A 15550-nucleotide genomic window follows, 5' to 3' on the forward strand; every position below is an offset into this window, starting at 1 on the left:
TCTCTTGAGTTTGGCTTGGATGCTTGGTCACTTTAGGTTTATGTTTTCATGCAGTGAAGTATATTTTGTGCTGAAATGAGTGGAAGACTGTGGATCCTCTCAAGAAGGTCTGAACCCTAACCCTAACCCAAATCCCCAGCTAGGGTTAGGGTTAGGAATCCACAAAACGTAGACTGTTTTTGATGGGATTGCTGTGCTTTAGGACAGAAATGATATTTAGGAATGGTGTTATATCAATGTTATCTGAACATTTTTTTTTCCGGACATATACTGGATGGCCCTATACAGTGCACTGTCCTGAAGGGGAATTTTGTCGAATTTGCCCCAAAATCCAAAGTTTGGAAGAAATTGATGACACTAATCAAACTTCCAGCATTTTGTGTTAAATGTAGAGGTATTTTTTAGAAATTAAACCATAATTTATTAGGTTTTCCAGCCTTTTACCGTAGCTAAACCTGATACCAGGCTCAGTGAGAACACCATTCAACACAACAGATCCGAATAGCAGTGTACTGGTCCAAAAAGAAAATTCTGCCATTTTGGATATGTTCTCTTGAGTTTGGCTTGGATGCTTGGTCACTTTAGGTTTATGTTTTCATGCAGTGAAGTATATTTTGTGCTGAAATGAGTGGAAGACTGTGGATCATCTCAAGAAGGTCTACACCCTAACCCTAACCCAAATCCCCAGCTAGGGTTAGGGTTAGGAATCCACAAAACGTAGACTGTTTTTGATGGTATTGCTGTGCTGTAGGACAGAAATGATATTTAGGAATGGTGTTATATCAATGTTATCTGAACATTTTTTTTCCGGACATATACTGGATGGCCCTATACAGTGCACTGTCCTGAAGGGGAATTTTGTCGAATTTGCCCCAAAATCCAAAGTTTGGAAGAAATTGATGACACTAATCAAACTTCTAGCATTTTGTGTTGAATGTAGAGGTATTTTTTAGAAATTAAACCATAATTTATTAGGTATTCCAGCCTTTTACCGTAGCTAAACCTGATACCAGGCTCAGTGAGAACACCATTCAACACAACAGGTCCGATTAACAGTATACTTGACCAAAAAGAAAATTGTGCCATTTTGGATATGTTCTCTTGAGTTTGGCTTGGATGCTTGGTCACTTTAGGTTTATGTTTTCATACAGTGAAGTATATTTTGTGCTGAAATGAGTGGAAGACTGTGGATCCTCTCAAGAAGGTCTGAACCCTAACCCTTACCCAAATCCCCAGCTAGGGTTAGGGTTAGGAATCCACAAAACGTAGACTGTTTTTGATGGTATTGCTGTGCTTTAGGACAGAAATGATGTTTAGGAATGGTTTTATATCAATGTTATCTGAACATTTTTTTTCCGTACATATACTGGATGGCCCTATACAGTGCACTGTCCTGAAGGGGTATTTTGTCGAATTTGCCCCAAAATCCAAAGTTTGGAAGAAATTGATGACACTAATCAAACTTCTAGCATTTTGTGTTAAATGTAGAGGTATTTTTTAGAAATTAAACCATAATTTATTAGGTTTTCCAGCCTTTTACTGTAGCTAAACCTGAGACCAGGCTCAGTGAGAACACCATTCAACACAACAGATCCTTTTAACAGTATACTTGTCCAAAAAGAATCTTCGGCCATTTTGGATATGTTCTCTTGAGTTTGGCTTGGATGCTTGGTCACTTTAGGTTTATGTTTTCATGCAGTGAAGTATATTTTGTGCTGAAATGAGTGGAAGACTGTGGATCCTCTCAAGAAGGTCTACACCCTAACCCTAACCCAAATCCCCAGCTAGGGTTAGGGTTAGGAATCCACAAAACGTAGACTGTTTTTGATGGTATTGCTGTGCTTTAGGACAGAAATGATATTTAGGAATGGTGTTATATCAATGTTATCTGAACATTTTTTTTCCGGACATATACTGGATGGCCCTGTACAGTGCACTGTCCTGAAGGGGAATTTTGTCGAATTTGCCCCAAAATCCAAAGTTTGGAAGAAATTGATGACACTAATCAAAGTTCTAGCATTTTGTATTAAATATACAGGTATTTCTTAGAAATTAAACCATAATTTATTAGGTTTTCCAGCCTTTTACCTTAGCTAACCCAGATACCAGGCTCAGTGAGAACACCATTCAACACAACAGATCCGATTAACAGTATACTTGACCAAAAAGAAAATTGTGCCATTTTGGATATGTTCTCTTGAGTTTGGCTTGGATGCTTGGTCACTTTAGGTTTATGTTTTCATGCAGTGAAGTATATTTTGTGCTGAAATGAGTGGAAGACTGTGGATCCTCTCAAGAAGGTCTGAACCCTAACCCTAACCCAAATCCCCAGCTAGGGTTAGGGTTAGGAATCCACAAAACGTAGACTGTTTTTGATGGTATTGCTGTGCTTTAGGACAGAAATGATATTTAGGAATGGTGTTATATCAATGTTATCTGAACATTTTTTTTCCGGACATATACTGGATGGCCCTATACAGTGCACTGTCCTGAAGGGGAATTTTGTCGAATTTGCCCCAAAATCCAAAGTTTGGAAGAAATTGATGACACTAATCAAACTTCCAGCATTTTGTGTTAAATGTAGAGGTATTTTTTAGAAATTAAACCATAATTTATTAGGTTTTCCAGCCTTTTACCGTAGCTAAACCTGATACCAGGCTCAGTGAGAACACCATTCAACACAACAGATCCGAATAGCAGTGTACTGGTCCAAAAAGAAAATTCTGCCATTTTGGATATGTTCTCTTGAGTTTGGCTTGGATGCTTGGTCACTTTAGGTTTATGTTTTCATGCAGTGAAGTATATTTTGTGCTGAAATGAGTGGAAGACTGTGGATCATCTCAAGAAGGTCTACACCCTAACCCTAACCCAAATCCCCAGCTAGGGTTAGGGTTAGGAATCCACAAAACGTAGACTGTTTTTGATGGTATTGCTGTGCTGTAGGACAGAAATGATATTTAGGAATGGTGTTATATCAATGTTATCTGAACATTTTTTTTCCAGACATATACTGGATGGCCCTATACAGTGCACTGTCCTGAAGGGGAATTTTGTCGAATTTGCCCCAAAATCCAAAGTTTGGAAGAAATTGATGACACTAATCAAACTTCTAGCATTTTGTGTTAAATGTAGAGGTATTTTTTAGAAATTAAACCATAATTTATTAGGTTTTCCAGCCTTTTACCTTAGCTAACCCAGATACCAGTCTCAGTGAGAACACCATTCAACACAACAGATCCGATTAACAGTATACTTGACCAAAAAGAAAATTGTGCCATTTTGGATATGTTCTCTTGAGTTTGGCTTGGATGCTTGGTCACTTTAGGTTTATGTTTTCATGCAGTGAAGTATATTTTGTGCTGAAATGAGTGGAAGACTGTGGATCCTCTCAAGAAGGTCTGAACCCTAACCCTAACCCAAATCCCCAGCTAGGGTTAGGGTTAGGAATCCACAAAACGTAGACTGTTTTTGATGGTATTGCTGTGCTTTAGGACAGAAATGATATTTAGGAATGGTGTTATATCAATGTTATCTGAACATTTTTTTTTCCGGACATATACTGGATGGCCCTATACAGTGCACTGTCCTGAAGGGGAATTTTGTCGAATTTGCCCCAAAATCCAAAGTTTGGAAGAAATTGATGACACTAATCAAACTTCCAGCATTTTGTGTTAAATGTAGAGGTATTTTTTAGAAATTAAACCATAATTTATTAGGTTTTCCAGCCTTTTACCGTAGCTAAACCTGATACCAGGCTCAGTGAGAACACCATTCAACACAACAGATCCGAATAGCAGTGTACTGGTCCAAAAAGAAAATTCTGCCATTTTGGATATGTTCTCTTGAGTTTGGCTTGGATGCTTGGTCACTTTAGGTTTATGTTTTCATGCAGTGAAGTATATTTTGTGCTGAAATGAGTGGAAGACTGTGGATCATCTCAAGAAGGTCTACACCCTAACCCTAACCCAAATCCCCAGCTAGGGTTAGGGTTAGGAATCCACAAAACGTAGACTGTTTTTGATGGTATTGCTGTGCTGTAGGACAGAAATGATATTTAGGAATGGTGTTATATCAATGTTATCTGAACATTTTTTTTCCGGACATATACTGGATGGCCCTATACAGTGCACTGTCCTGAAGGGGAATTTTGTCGAATTTGCCCCAAAATCCAAAGTTTGGAAGAAATTGATGACACTAATCAAACTTCTAGCATTTTGTGTTGAATGTAGAGGTATTTTTTAGAAATTAAACCATAATTTATTAGGTATTCCAGCCTTTTACCGTAGCTAAACCTGATACCAGGCTCAGTGAGAACACCATTCAACACAACAGGTCCGATTAACAGTATACTTGACCAAAAAGAAAATTGTGCCATTTTGGATATGTTCTCTTGAGTTTGGCTTGGATGCTTGGTCACTTTAGGTTTATGTTTTCATACAGTGAAGTATATTTTGTGCTGAAATGAGTGGAAGACTGTGGATCCTCTCAAGAAGGTCTGAACCCTAACCCTTACCCAAATCCCCAGCTAGGGTTAGGGTTAGGAATCCACAAAACGTAGACTGTTTTTGATGGTATTGCTGTGCTTTAGGACAGAAATGATGTTTAGGAATGGTTTTATATCAATGTTATCTGAACATTTTTTTTCCGTACATATACTGGATGGCCCTATACAGTGCACTGTCCTGAAGGGGTATTTTGTCGAATTTGCCCCAAAATCCAAAGTTTGGAAGAAATTGATGACACTAATCAAACTTCTAGCATTTTGTGTTAAATGTAGAGGTATTTTTTAGAAATTAAACCATAATTTATTAGGTTTTCCAGCCTTTTACTGTAGCTAAACCTGAGACCAGGCTCAGTGAGAACACCATTCAACACAACAGATCCTTTTAACAGTATACTTGTCCAAAAAGAATCTTCGGCCATTTTGGATATGTTCTCTTGAGTTTGGCTTGGATGCTTGGTCACTTTAGGTTTATGTTTTCATGCAGTGAAGTATATTTTGTGCTGAAATGAGTGGAAGACTGTGGATCCTCTCAAGAAGGTCTACACCCTAACCCTAACCCAAATCCCCAGCTAGGGTTAGGGTTAGGAATCCACAAAACGTAGACTGTTTTTGATGGTATTGCTGTGCTGTAGGACAGAAATGATATTTAGGAATGGTGTTATATCAATGTTATCTGAACATTTTTTTTCCGGACATATACTGGATGGCCCTATAAAGTGCACTGTCCTGAAGGGGAATTTTGTCGAATTTGCCCCAAAATCCAAAGTTTGGAAGAAAATGATGACACTAATCAAAGTTCTAGCATTTTGTATTAAATGTACAGGTATTTTTTAGAAATTAAACCATAATTTATTAGGTATTCCAGCCTTTTACCGTAGCTAAATCTGATACCAGGCTCAGTGAGAACACCATTCAACACAACAGATCCTATTAACAGTATACTTGTCCAAAAAGAATCTTCTGCCATTTTGGATATGTTCTCTTGAGTTTGGCTTGGATGCTTGGTCACTTTAGGTTTATGTTTTCATGCAGTGAAGTATATTTTGTGCTGAAATGAGTGGAAGACTGTGGATCCTCTCAAGAAGGTCTGAACCCTAACCCTAACCCAAATCCCCAGCTAGGGTTAGGGTTAGGAATCCACAAAACGTAGACTGTTTTTGATGGTATTGCTGTGCTTTAGGACAGAAATGATATTTAGGAATGGTGTTATATCAATGTTATCTGAACATTTTTTTTCCGGACATATACTGGATGGCCCTGTACAGTGCACTGTCCTGAAGGGGAATTTTGTCGAATTTGCCCCAAAATCCAAAGTTTGGAAGAAATTGATGACACTAATCAAAGTTCTAGCATTTTGTATTAAATATACAGGTATTTCTTAGAAATTAAACCATAATTTATTAGGTTTTCCAGCCTTTTACCTTAGCTAACCCAGATACCAGGCTCAGTGAGAACACCATTCAACACAACAGATCCGATTAACAGTATACTTGACCAAAAAGAAAATTGTGCCATTTTGGATATGTTCTCTTGAGTTTGGCTTGGATGCTTGGTCACTTTAGGTTTATGTTTTCATGCAGTGAAGTATATTTTGTGCTGAAATGAGTGGAAGACTGTGGATCCTCTCAAGAAGGTCTACACCCTAACCCTAACCCAAATCCCCAGCTAGGGTTAGGGTTAGGAATCCACAAAACGTAGACTGTTTTTGATGGTATTGCTGTGCTGTAGGACAGAAATGATATTTAGGAATGGTGTTATATCAATGTTATCTGAACATTTTTTTTCCGGACATATACTGGATGGCCCTATACAGTGCACTGTCCTGAAGGGGAATTTTGTCGAATTTGCCCCAAAATCCAAAGTTTGGAAGAAATTGATGACACTAATCAAACTTCTAGCATTTTGTGTTGAATGTAGAGGTATTTTTTAGATATTAAACCATAATTTATTAGGTATTCCAGCCTTTTACCGTAGCTAAACCTGATACCAGGCTCAGTGAGAACACCATTCAACACAACAGATCCTATTAACAGTATACTTGTCCAAAAAGAAAATTCTGCCATTTTGGATATGTTCTCTTGAGTTTGGCTTGGATGCTTGGTCACTTTAGGTTTATGTTTTCATGCAGTGAAGTATATTTTGTGCTGAAATGAGTGGAAGACTGTGGATCCTCTCAAGAAGGTCTGAACCCTAACCCTAACCCAAATCCCCAGCTAGGGTTAGGGTTAGGAATCCACAAAACGTAGACTGTTTTTGATGGTATTGCTGTGCTTTAGGACAGAAATGATATTTAGGAATGGTGTTATATCAATGTTATCTGAACATTTTTTTTCCGGACATATACTGGATGGCCCTATAAAGTGCACTGTCCTGAAGGGAAATTGTGTCGAATTTGCCCCAAAATCCAAAGTTTGGAAGAAATTGATGACACTAATCAAAGTTCTAGCATTTTGTATTAAATGTACAGGTATTTTTTAGAAATTAAACCATAATTTATTAGGTATTCCAGCCTTTTACCGTAGCTAAATCTGATACCAGGCTCAGTGAGAACACCATTCAACACAACAGATCCTTTTAACAGTATACTTGTCCAAAAAGAATCTTCGGCCATTTTGGATATGTTCTCTTGAGTTTGGCTTGGATGCTTGGTCACTTTAGGTTTATGTTTTCATGCAGTGAAGTATATTTTGTGCTGAAATGAGTGGAAGACTGTGGATCATCTCAAGAAGGTCTACACCCTAATCCTAACCCAAATCCCCAGCTAGGGTTAGGGTTAGGAATCCACAAAACGTAGACTGTTTTTGATGGTATTGCTGTGCTGTAGGACAGAAATGATATTTAGGAATGGTGTTATATCAATGTTATCTGAACATTTTTTTTCCAGACATATACTGGATGGCCCTATACAGTGCACTGTCCTGAAGGGGAATTTTGTCGAATTTGCCCCAAAATCCAAAGTTTGGAAGAAATTGATGACACTAATCAAACTTCTAGCATTTTGTGTTAAATGTAGAGGTATTTTTTAGAAATTAAACCATAATTTATTAGGTTTTCCAGCCTTTTACCTTAGCTAACCCAGATACCAGGCTCAGTGAGAACACCATTCAACACAACAGATCCGATTAACAGTATACTTGACCAAAAAGAAAATTGTGCCATTTTGGATATGTTCTCTTGAGTTTGGCTTGGATGCTTGGTCACTTTAGGTTTATGTTTTCATGCAGTGAAGTATATTTTGTGCTGAAATGAGTGGAAGACTGTGGATCCTCTCAAGAAGGTCTGAACCCTAACCCTAACCCAAATCCCCAGCTAGGGTTAGGGTTAGGAATCCACAAAACGTAGACTGTTTTTGATGGTATTGCTGTGCTTTAGGACAGAAATGATATTTAGGAATGGTGTTATATCAATGTTATCTGAACATTTTTTTTTCCGGACATATACTGGATGGCCCTATACAGTGCACTGTCCTGAAGGGGAATTTTGTCGAATTTGCCCCAAAATCCAAAGTTTGGAAGAAATTGATGACACTAATCAAACTTCCAGCATTTTGTGTTAAATGTAGAGGTATTTTTTAGAAATTAAACCATAATTTATTAGGTTTTCCAGCCTTTTACCGTAGCTAAACCTGATACCAGGCTCAGTGAGAACACCATTCAACACAACAGATCCGAATAGCAGTGTACTGGTCCAAAAAGAAAATTCTGCCATTTTGGATATGTTCTCTTGAGTTTGGCTTGGATGCTTGGTCACTTTAGGTTTATGTTTTCATGCAGTGAAGTATATTTTGTGCTGAAATGAGTGGAAGACTGTGGATCATCTCAAGAAGGTCTACACCCTAACCCTAACCCAAATCCCCAGCTAGGGTTAGGGTTAGGAATCCACAAAACGTAGACTGTTTTTGATGGTATTGCTGTGCTGTAGGACAGAAATGATATTTAGGAATGGTGTTATATCAATGTTATCTGAACATTTTTTTTCCGGACATATACTGGATGGCCCTATACAGTGCACTGTCCTGAAGGGGAATTTTGTCGAATTTGCCCCAAAATCCAAAGTTTGGAAGAAATTGATGACACTAATCAAACTTCTAGCATTTTGTGTTGAATGTAGAGGTATTTTTTAGATATTAAACCATAATTTATTAGGTATTCCAGCCTTTTACCGTAGCTAAACCTGATACCAGGCTCAGTGAGAACACCATTCAACACAACAGATCCGATTAACAGTATACTTGTCCAAAAAGAAAATTCTGCCATTTTGGATATGTTCTCTTGAGTTTGGCTTGGATGCTTGGTCACTTTAGGTTTATGTTTTCATGCAGTGAAGTATATTTTGTGCTGAAATGAGTGGAAGACTGTGGATCCTCTCAAGAAGGTCTGAACCCTAACCCTAACCCAAATCCCCAGCTAGGGTTAGGGTTAGGAATCCACAAAACGTAGACTGTTTTTGATGGTATTGCTGTGCTGTAGGACAGAAATGATATTTAGGAATGGTGTTATATCAATGTTATCTGAACATTTTTTTTCCGGACATATACTGGATGGCCCTATACAGTGCACTGTCCTGAAGGGGAATTTTGTCGAATTTGCCCCAGAATCCAAAGTTTGGACGAAATTGATGACACTAATCAAACTTCTAGCATTTTGTGTTAAATGTAGAGGTATTTTTTAGAAATTAAACCACAATTTATTAGGTTTTCCAGCCTTTTACCGTAGCTAAACCTGATAGCAGGCTCAGTGAGAACACCATTCAACACAACAGATCCGATTAGCAGTGTACTTGTCCAAAAAGAAAATTGTGCCGTTTTGGATATGTTCTCTTGAGTTTGGCTTGGATGCTTGGTCACTTTAGATTTATGTTTTCATGCAGTGAAGTATATTTTGTGCTGAAATGAGTGGAAGACTGTGGATCCTCTCAATAAGGTCTGAACCCTAACCCTAACCCAAATCCCCAGCTAGGGTTTGGGTTAGGAATCCACAAAACGTAGACTGTTTTTGATGGTATTGCTGTGCTTTAGGACAGAAATGATATTTAGGAATGGTGTTATAACAATGTTATCTGAACATTTTTTTTCCGGACATATACTGGATGGCCCTATACAGTGCACTGTCCTGAAGGGGAATTTTGTCGAATTTGCCCCAAAATCCAAAGTTTGGAAGAAATTGATGACACTAATCAAAGTTCTAGCATTTTGTATTAAATATAGAGGTATTTTTTAGAAATTAAACCATAATTTATTAGGTTTTCCAGCCTTTTACCGTAGCTAAACCTGATAGCAGGCTCAGTGAGAACACCATTCAACACAACAGATCCGATTAGCAGTGTACTTGTCCAAAAAGAAAATTGTGCCATTTTGGATATGTTCTCTTGAGTTTGGCTTGGATGCTTGGTCACTTTAGGTTTATGTTTTCATGCAGTGAAGTATATTTTGTGCTGAAATGAGTGGAAGACTGTGGATCCTCTCAAGAAGGTCTGAACCCTAACCCTAACCCAAATCCCCAGCTAGGGTTAGGGTTAGGAATCCACAAAACGTAGACTGTTTTTGATGGTATTGCTGTGCTTTAGGACAGAAATGATATTTAGGAATGGTGTTATATCAATGTTATCTGAACATTTTTTTTCCGGACATATACTGGATGGCCCTATACAGTGCACTGTCCTGAAGGGGAATTTTGTCGAATTTGCCCCAGAATCCAAAGTTTTGAAGAAAGTGATGACAATAATCAAACTTCTAGCATTTTGTGTTAAATGTAGAGGTATTTTTTAGAAATTAAACCATAATTTATTAGGTTTTCCAGCCTTTTACCGTAGCTAAACCTGATAGCAGGCTCAGTGAGAACACCATTCAACACAACAGATCCGATTAGCAGTATACTTGTCCAAAAAGAAAATTCTGCCATTTTGGATATGTTCTCTTGAGTTTGGCTTGGATGCTTGGTCACTTTAGGTTTATGTTTTCATGCAGTGAAGTATATTTTGTGCTGAAATGAGTGGAAGACTGTGGATCCTCTCAAGAAGGTCTGAACCCTAACCCTAACCCAAATCCCCAGCTAGGGTTAGGGTTAGGAATCCACAAAACGTAGACTGTTTTTGATGGTATTGCTGTGCTGTAGGACAGAAATGATATTTAGGAATGGTGTTATATCAATGTTATCTGAACATTTTTTTTCCGGACATATACTGGATGGCCCTATACAGTGCACTGTCCTGAAGGGGAATTTTGTCGAATTTGCCCCAGAATCCAAAGTTTGGAAGAAATTGATGACACTAATCAAACTTCTAGCATTTTGTGTTAAATGTAGAGGTATTTTTTAGAAATTAAACCACAATTTATTAGGTTTTCCAGCCTTTTACCGTAGCTAAACCTGATAGCAGGCTCAGTGAGAACACCATTCAACACAACAGATCCGATTAGCAGTGTACTTGTCCAAAAAGAAAATTGTGCCATTTTGGATATGTTCTCTTGAGTTTGGCTTGGATGCTTGGTCACTTTAGATTTATGTTTTCATGCAGTGAAGTATATTTTGTGCTGAAATGAGTGGAAGACTGTGGATCCTCTCAATAAGGTCTGAACCCTAACCCTAACCCAAATCCCCAGCTAGGGTTTGGGTTAGGAATCCACAAAACGTAGACTGTTTTTGATGGTATTGCTGTGCTTTAGGACAGAAATGATATTTAGGAATGGTGTTATAACAATGTTATCTGAACATTTTTTTTCCGGACATATACTGGATGGCCCTATACAGTGCACTGTCCTGAAGGGGAATTTTGTCGAATTTGCCCCAAAATCCAAAGTTTGGAAGAAATTGATGACACTAATCAAAGTTCTAGCATTTTGTATTAAATGTAGAGGTATTTTTTAGAAATTAAACCATAATTTATTAGGTTTTCCAGCCTTTTACCTTAGCTAACCCAGATACCAGGCTCAGTGAGAACACCATTCAACACAACAGATCCGATTAACAGTATACTTGACCAAAAAGAAAATTGTGCCATTTTGGATATGTTCTCTTGAGTTTGGCTTGGATGCTTGGTCACTTTAGGTTTATGTTTTCATGCAGTGAAGTATATTTTGTGCTGAAATGAGTGGAAGACTGTGGATCCTCTCAAGAAGGTCTGAACCCTAACCCTAACCCAAATCCCCAGCTAGGGTTAGGGTTAGGAATCCACAAAACGTAGACTGTTTTTGATGGTATTGCTGTGCTTTAGGACAGAAATGATATTTAGGAATGGTGTTATATCAATGTTATCTGAACATTTTTTTTTCCGGACATATACTGGATGGCCCTATACAGTGCACTGTCCTGAAGGGGAATTTTGTCGAATTTGCCCCAAAATCCAAAGTTTGGAAGAAATTGATGACACTAATCAAACTTCCAGCATTTTGTGTTAAATGTAGAGGTATTTTTTAGAAATTAAACCATAATTTATTAGGTTTTCCAGCCTTTTACCGTAGCTAAACCTGATACCAGGCTCAGTGAGAACACCATTCAACACAACAGATCCGAATAGCAGTGTACTGGTCCAAAAAGAAAATTCTGCCATTTTGGATATGTTCTCTTGAGTTTGGCTTGGATGCTTGGTCACTTTAGGTTTATGTTTTCATGCAGTGAAGTATATTTTGTGCTGAAATGAGTGGAAGACTGTGGATCATCTCAAGAAGGTCTACACCCTAACCCTAACCCAAATCCCCAGCTAGGGTTAGGGTTAGGAATCCACAAAACGTAGACTGTTTTTGATGGTATTGCTGTGCTGTAGGACAGAAATGATATTTAGGAATGGTGTTATATCAATGTTATCTGAACATTTTTTTTCCGGACATATACTGGATGGCCCTATACAGTGCACTGTCCTGAAGGGGAATTTTGTCGAATTTGCCCCAAAATCCAAAGTTTGGAAGAAATTGATGACACTAATCAAACTTCTAGCATTTTGTGTTGAATGTAGAGGTATTTTTTAGATATTAAACCATAATTTATTAGGTATTCCAGCCTTTTACCGTAGCTAAACCTGATACCAGGCTCAGTGAGAACACCATTCAACACAACAGATCCTATTAACAGTATACTTGTCCAAAAAGAAAATTCTGCCATTTTGGATATGTTCTCTTGAGTTTGGCTTGGATGCTTGGTCACTTTAGGTTTATGTTTTCATGCAGTGAAGTATATTTTGTGCTGAAATGAGTGGAAGACTGTGGATCCTCTCAAGAAGGTCTGAACCCTAACCCTAACCCAAATCCCCAGCTAGGGTTAGGGTTAGGAATCCACAAAACGTAGACTGTTTTTGATGGTATTGCTGTGCTGTAGGACAGAAATGATATTTAGGAATGGTGTTATATCAATGTTATCTGAACATTTTTTTTCCGGACATATACTGGATGGCCCTATACAGTGCACTGTCCTGAAGGGGAATTTTGTCGAATTTGCCCCAAAATCCAAAGTTTGGAAGAAATTGATGACACTAATCAAAGTTCTAGCATTTTGTATTAAATGTAGAGGTATTTTTTAGAAATTAAACCATAATTTATTAGGTTTTCCAGCCTTTTACCGTAGCTAAACCTGATAGCAGGCTCAGTGAGAACACCATTCAACACAACAGATCCGATTAGCAGTGTACTTGTCCAAAAAGAAAATTGTGCCATTTTGGATATGTTCTCTTGAGTTTGGCTTGGATGCTTGGTCACTTTAGGTTTATGTTTTCATGCAGTGAAGTATATTTTGTGCTGAAATGAGTGGAAGACTGTGGATCCTCTCAAGAAGGTCTGAACCCTAACCCTAACCCAAATCCCCAGCTAGGGTTAGGGTTAGGAATCCACAAAACGTAGACTGTTTTTGATGGTATTGCTGTGCTTTAGGACAGAAATGATATTTAGGAATGGTGTTATATCAATGTTATCTGAACATTTTTTTTCCGGACATATACTGGATGGCCCTATACAGTGCACTGTCCTGAAGGGGAATTTTGTCGAATTTGCCCCAGAATCCAAAGTTTGGAAGAAATTGATGACACTAATCAAACTTCTAGCATTTTGTGTTAAATGTAGAGGTATTTTTTAGAAATTAAACCACAATTTATTAGGTTTTCCAGCCTTTTACCGTAGCTAAACCTGATAGCAGGCTCAGTGAGAACACCATTCAACACAACAGATCCGATTAGCAGTGTACTTGTCCAAAAAGAAAATTGTGCCATTTTGGATATGTTCTCTTGAGTTTGGCTTGGATGCTTGGTCACTTTAGATTTATGTTTTCATGCAGTGAAGTATATTTTGTGCTGAAATGAGTGGAAGACTGTGGATCCTCTCAATAAGGTCTGAACCCTAACCCTAACCCAAATCCCCAGCTAGGGTTTGGGTTAGGAATCCACAAAACGTAGACTGTTTTTGATGGTATTGCTGTGCTTTAGGACAGAAATGATATTTAGGAATGGTGTTATAACAATGTTATCTGAACATTTTTTTTCCGGACATATACTGGATGGCCCTATACAGTGCACTGTCCTGAAGGGGAATTTTGTCGAATTTGCCCCAAAATCCAAAGTTTGGAAGAAATTGATGACACTAATCAAAGTTCTAGCATTTTGTATTAAATGTAGAGGTATTTTTTAGAAATTAAACCATAATTTATTAGGTTTTCCAGCCTTTTACCGTAGCTAAACCTGATAGCAGGCTCAGTGAGAACACCATTCAACACAACAGATCCGATTAGCAGTGTACTTGTCCAAAAAGAAAATTGTGCCATTTTGGATATGTTCTCTTGAGTTTGGCTTGGATGCTTGGTCACTTTAGGTTTATGTTTTCATGCAGTGAAGTATATTTTGTGCTGAAATGAGTGGAAGACTGTGGATCCTCTCAAGAAGGTCTGAACCCTAACCCTAACCCAAATCCCCAGCTAGGGTTAGGGTTAGGAATCCACAAAACGTAGACTGTTTTTGATGGTATTGCTGTGCTTTAGGACAGAAATGATATTTAGGAATGGTGTTATATCAATGTTATCTGAACATTTTTTTTCCGGACATATACTGGATGGCCCTATACAGTGCACTGTCCTGAAGGGGAATTTTGTCGAATTTGCCCCAGAATCCAAAGTTTGGAAGAAAGTGATGACAATAATCAAACTTCTAGCATTTTGTGTTAAATGTAGAGGTATTTTTTAGAAATTAAACCATAATTTATTAGGTTTTCCAGCCTTTTACCGTAGCTAAACCTGATAGCAGGCTCAGTGAGAACACCATTCAACACAACAGATCCGATTAGCAGTGTACTTGTCCAAAAAGAAAATTGTGCCATTTTGGATATGTTCTCTTGAGTTTTGCTTGGATGCTTGGTCACTTTAGGTTTATGTTTTCATGCAGTGAAGTATATTTTGTGCTGAAATGAGTGGAAGACTGTGGATCCTCTCAAGAAGGTCTGAACCCTAACCCTAACCCAAATCCCCAGCTAGGGTTTGGGTTAGGAATCCACAAAACGTAGACTATTTTTGATGGTATTGCTGTGCTTTAGGACAGAAATGATATTTAGGAATGGTGTTATATCAATGTTATCTGAAAATTTTTCTTCCGGACATATACTGGATCGCCCTATAAAGTGCACTGTCCTGAAGGGGAATTGTGTCGAATTTGCCCCAAAATCCAAAGTTTGGAAGAAATTGATGACACTAATCAAACTTCTAGCATTTTGTGTTAAATGTAGAGGTATTTTTTAGAAATTAAACCATAATTTATTAGGTTTTTCAGCCTTTTACCGTACCTAAACCTGATACCAGGCTCAGTGAGAACACCATTCAACACAACAGATCTGATTAGCAGTGTACTTGTCCATAAAGAAAATTCTGCCATTTTGGATATGTTTTCTTGAGTTTGGCTTGGATGCTTGGTCACTTTAGGTTTATGTTTTCATGCAGTGAAGTATATTTTGTGCTGAAATGAGTGGAAGACTGTGGATCCTCTCAAGAAGGTCTGAACCCTAACCCTAACCCAAATCCCCAGCTAGGGTTAGGGTTAGGAATCCACAAAACGTAGACTGTTTTTGATGGTATTGCTGTGCTTTAG

At 38.0% G+C, this 15550-nt stretch overlaps 1 protein-coding gene across 8 annotated transcripts in view; it reads left to right on the plus strand.

Moving 5' to 3' along the window:
• The window catches only part of sardh (sarcosine dehydrogenase), a 242425-nt gene that overhangs the window by 76357 nt on the left and 150518 nt on the right, over window positions 1-15550 (plus strand). The gene's annotated exons all lie outside the window — the stretch shown is intronic.

This window comes from Atractosteus spatula, chromosome 23 (genome assembly GCF_055471065.1).
Source record: "Atractosteus spatula isolate fAtrSpa1 chromosome 23, fAtrSpa1.hap1, whole genome shotgun sequence".
NCBI classification, from domain to species: domain Eukaryota; kingdom Metazoa; phylum Chordata; class Actinopteri; order Semionotiformes; family Lepisosteidae; genus Atractosteus; species Atractosteus spatula.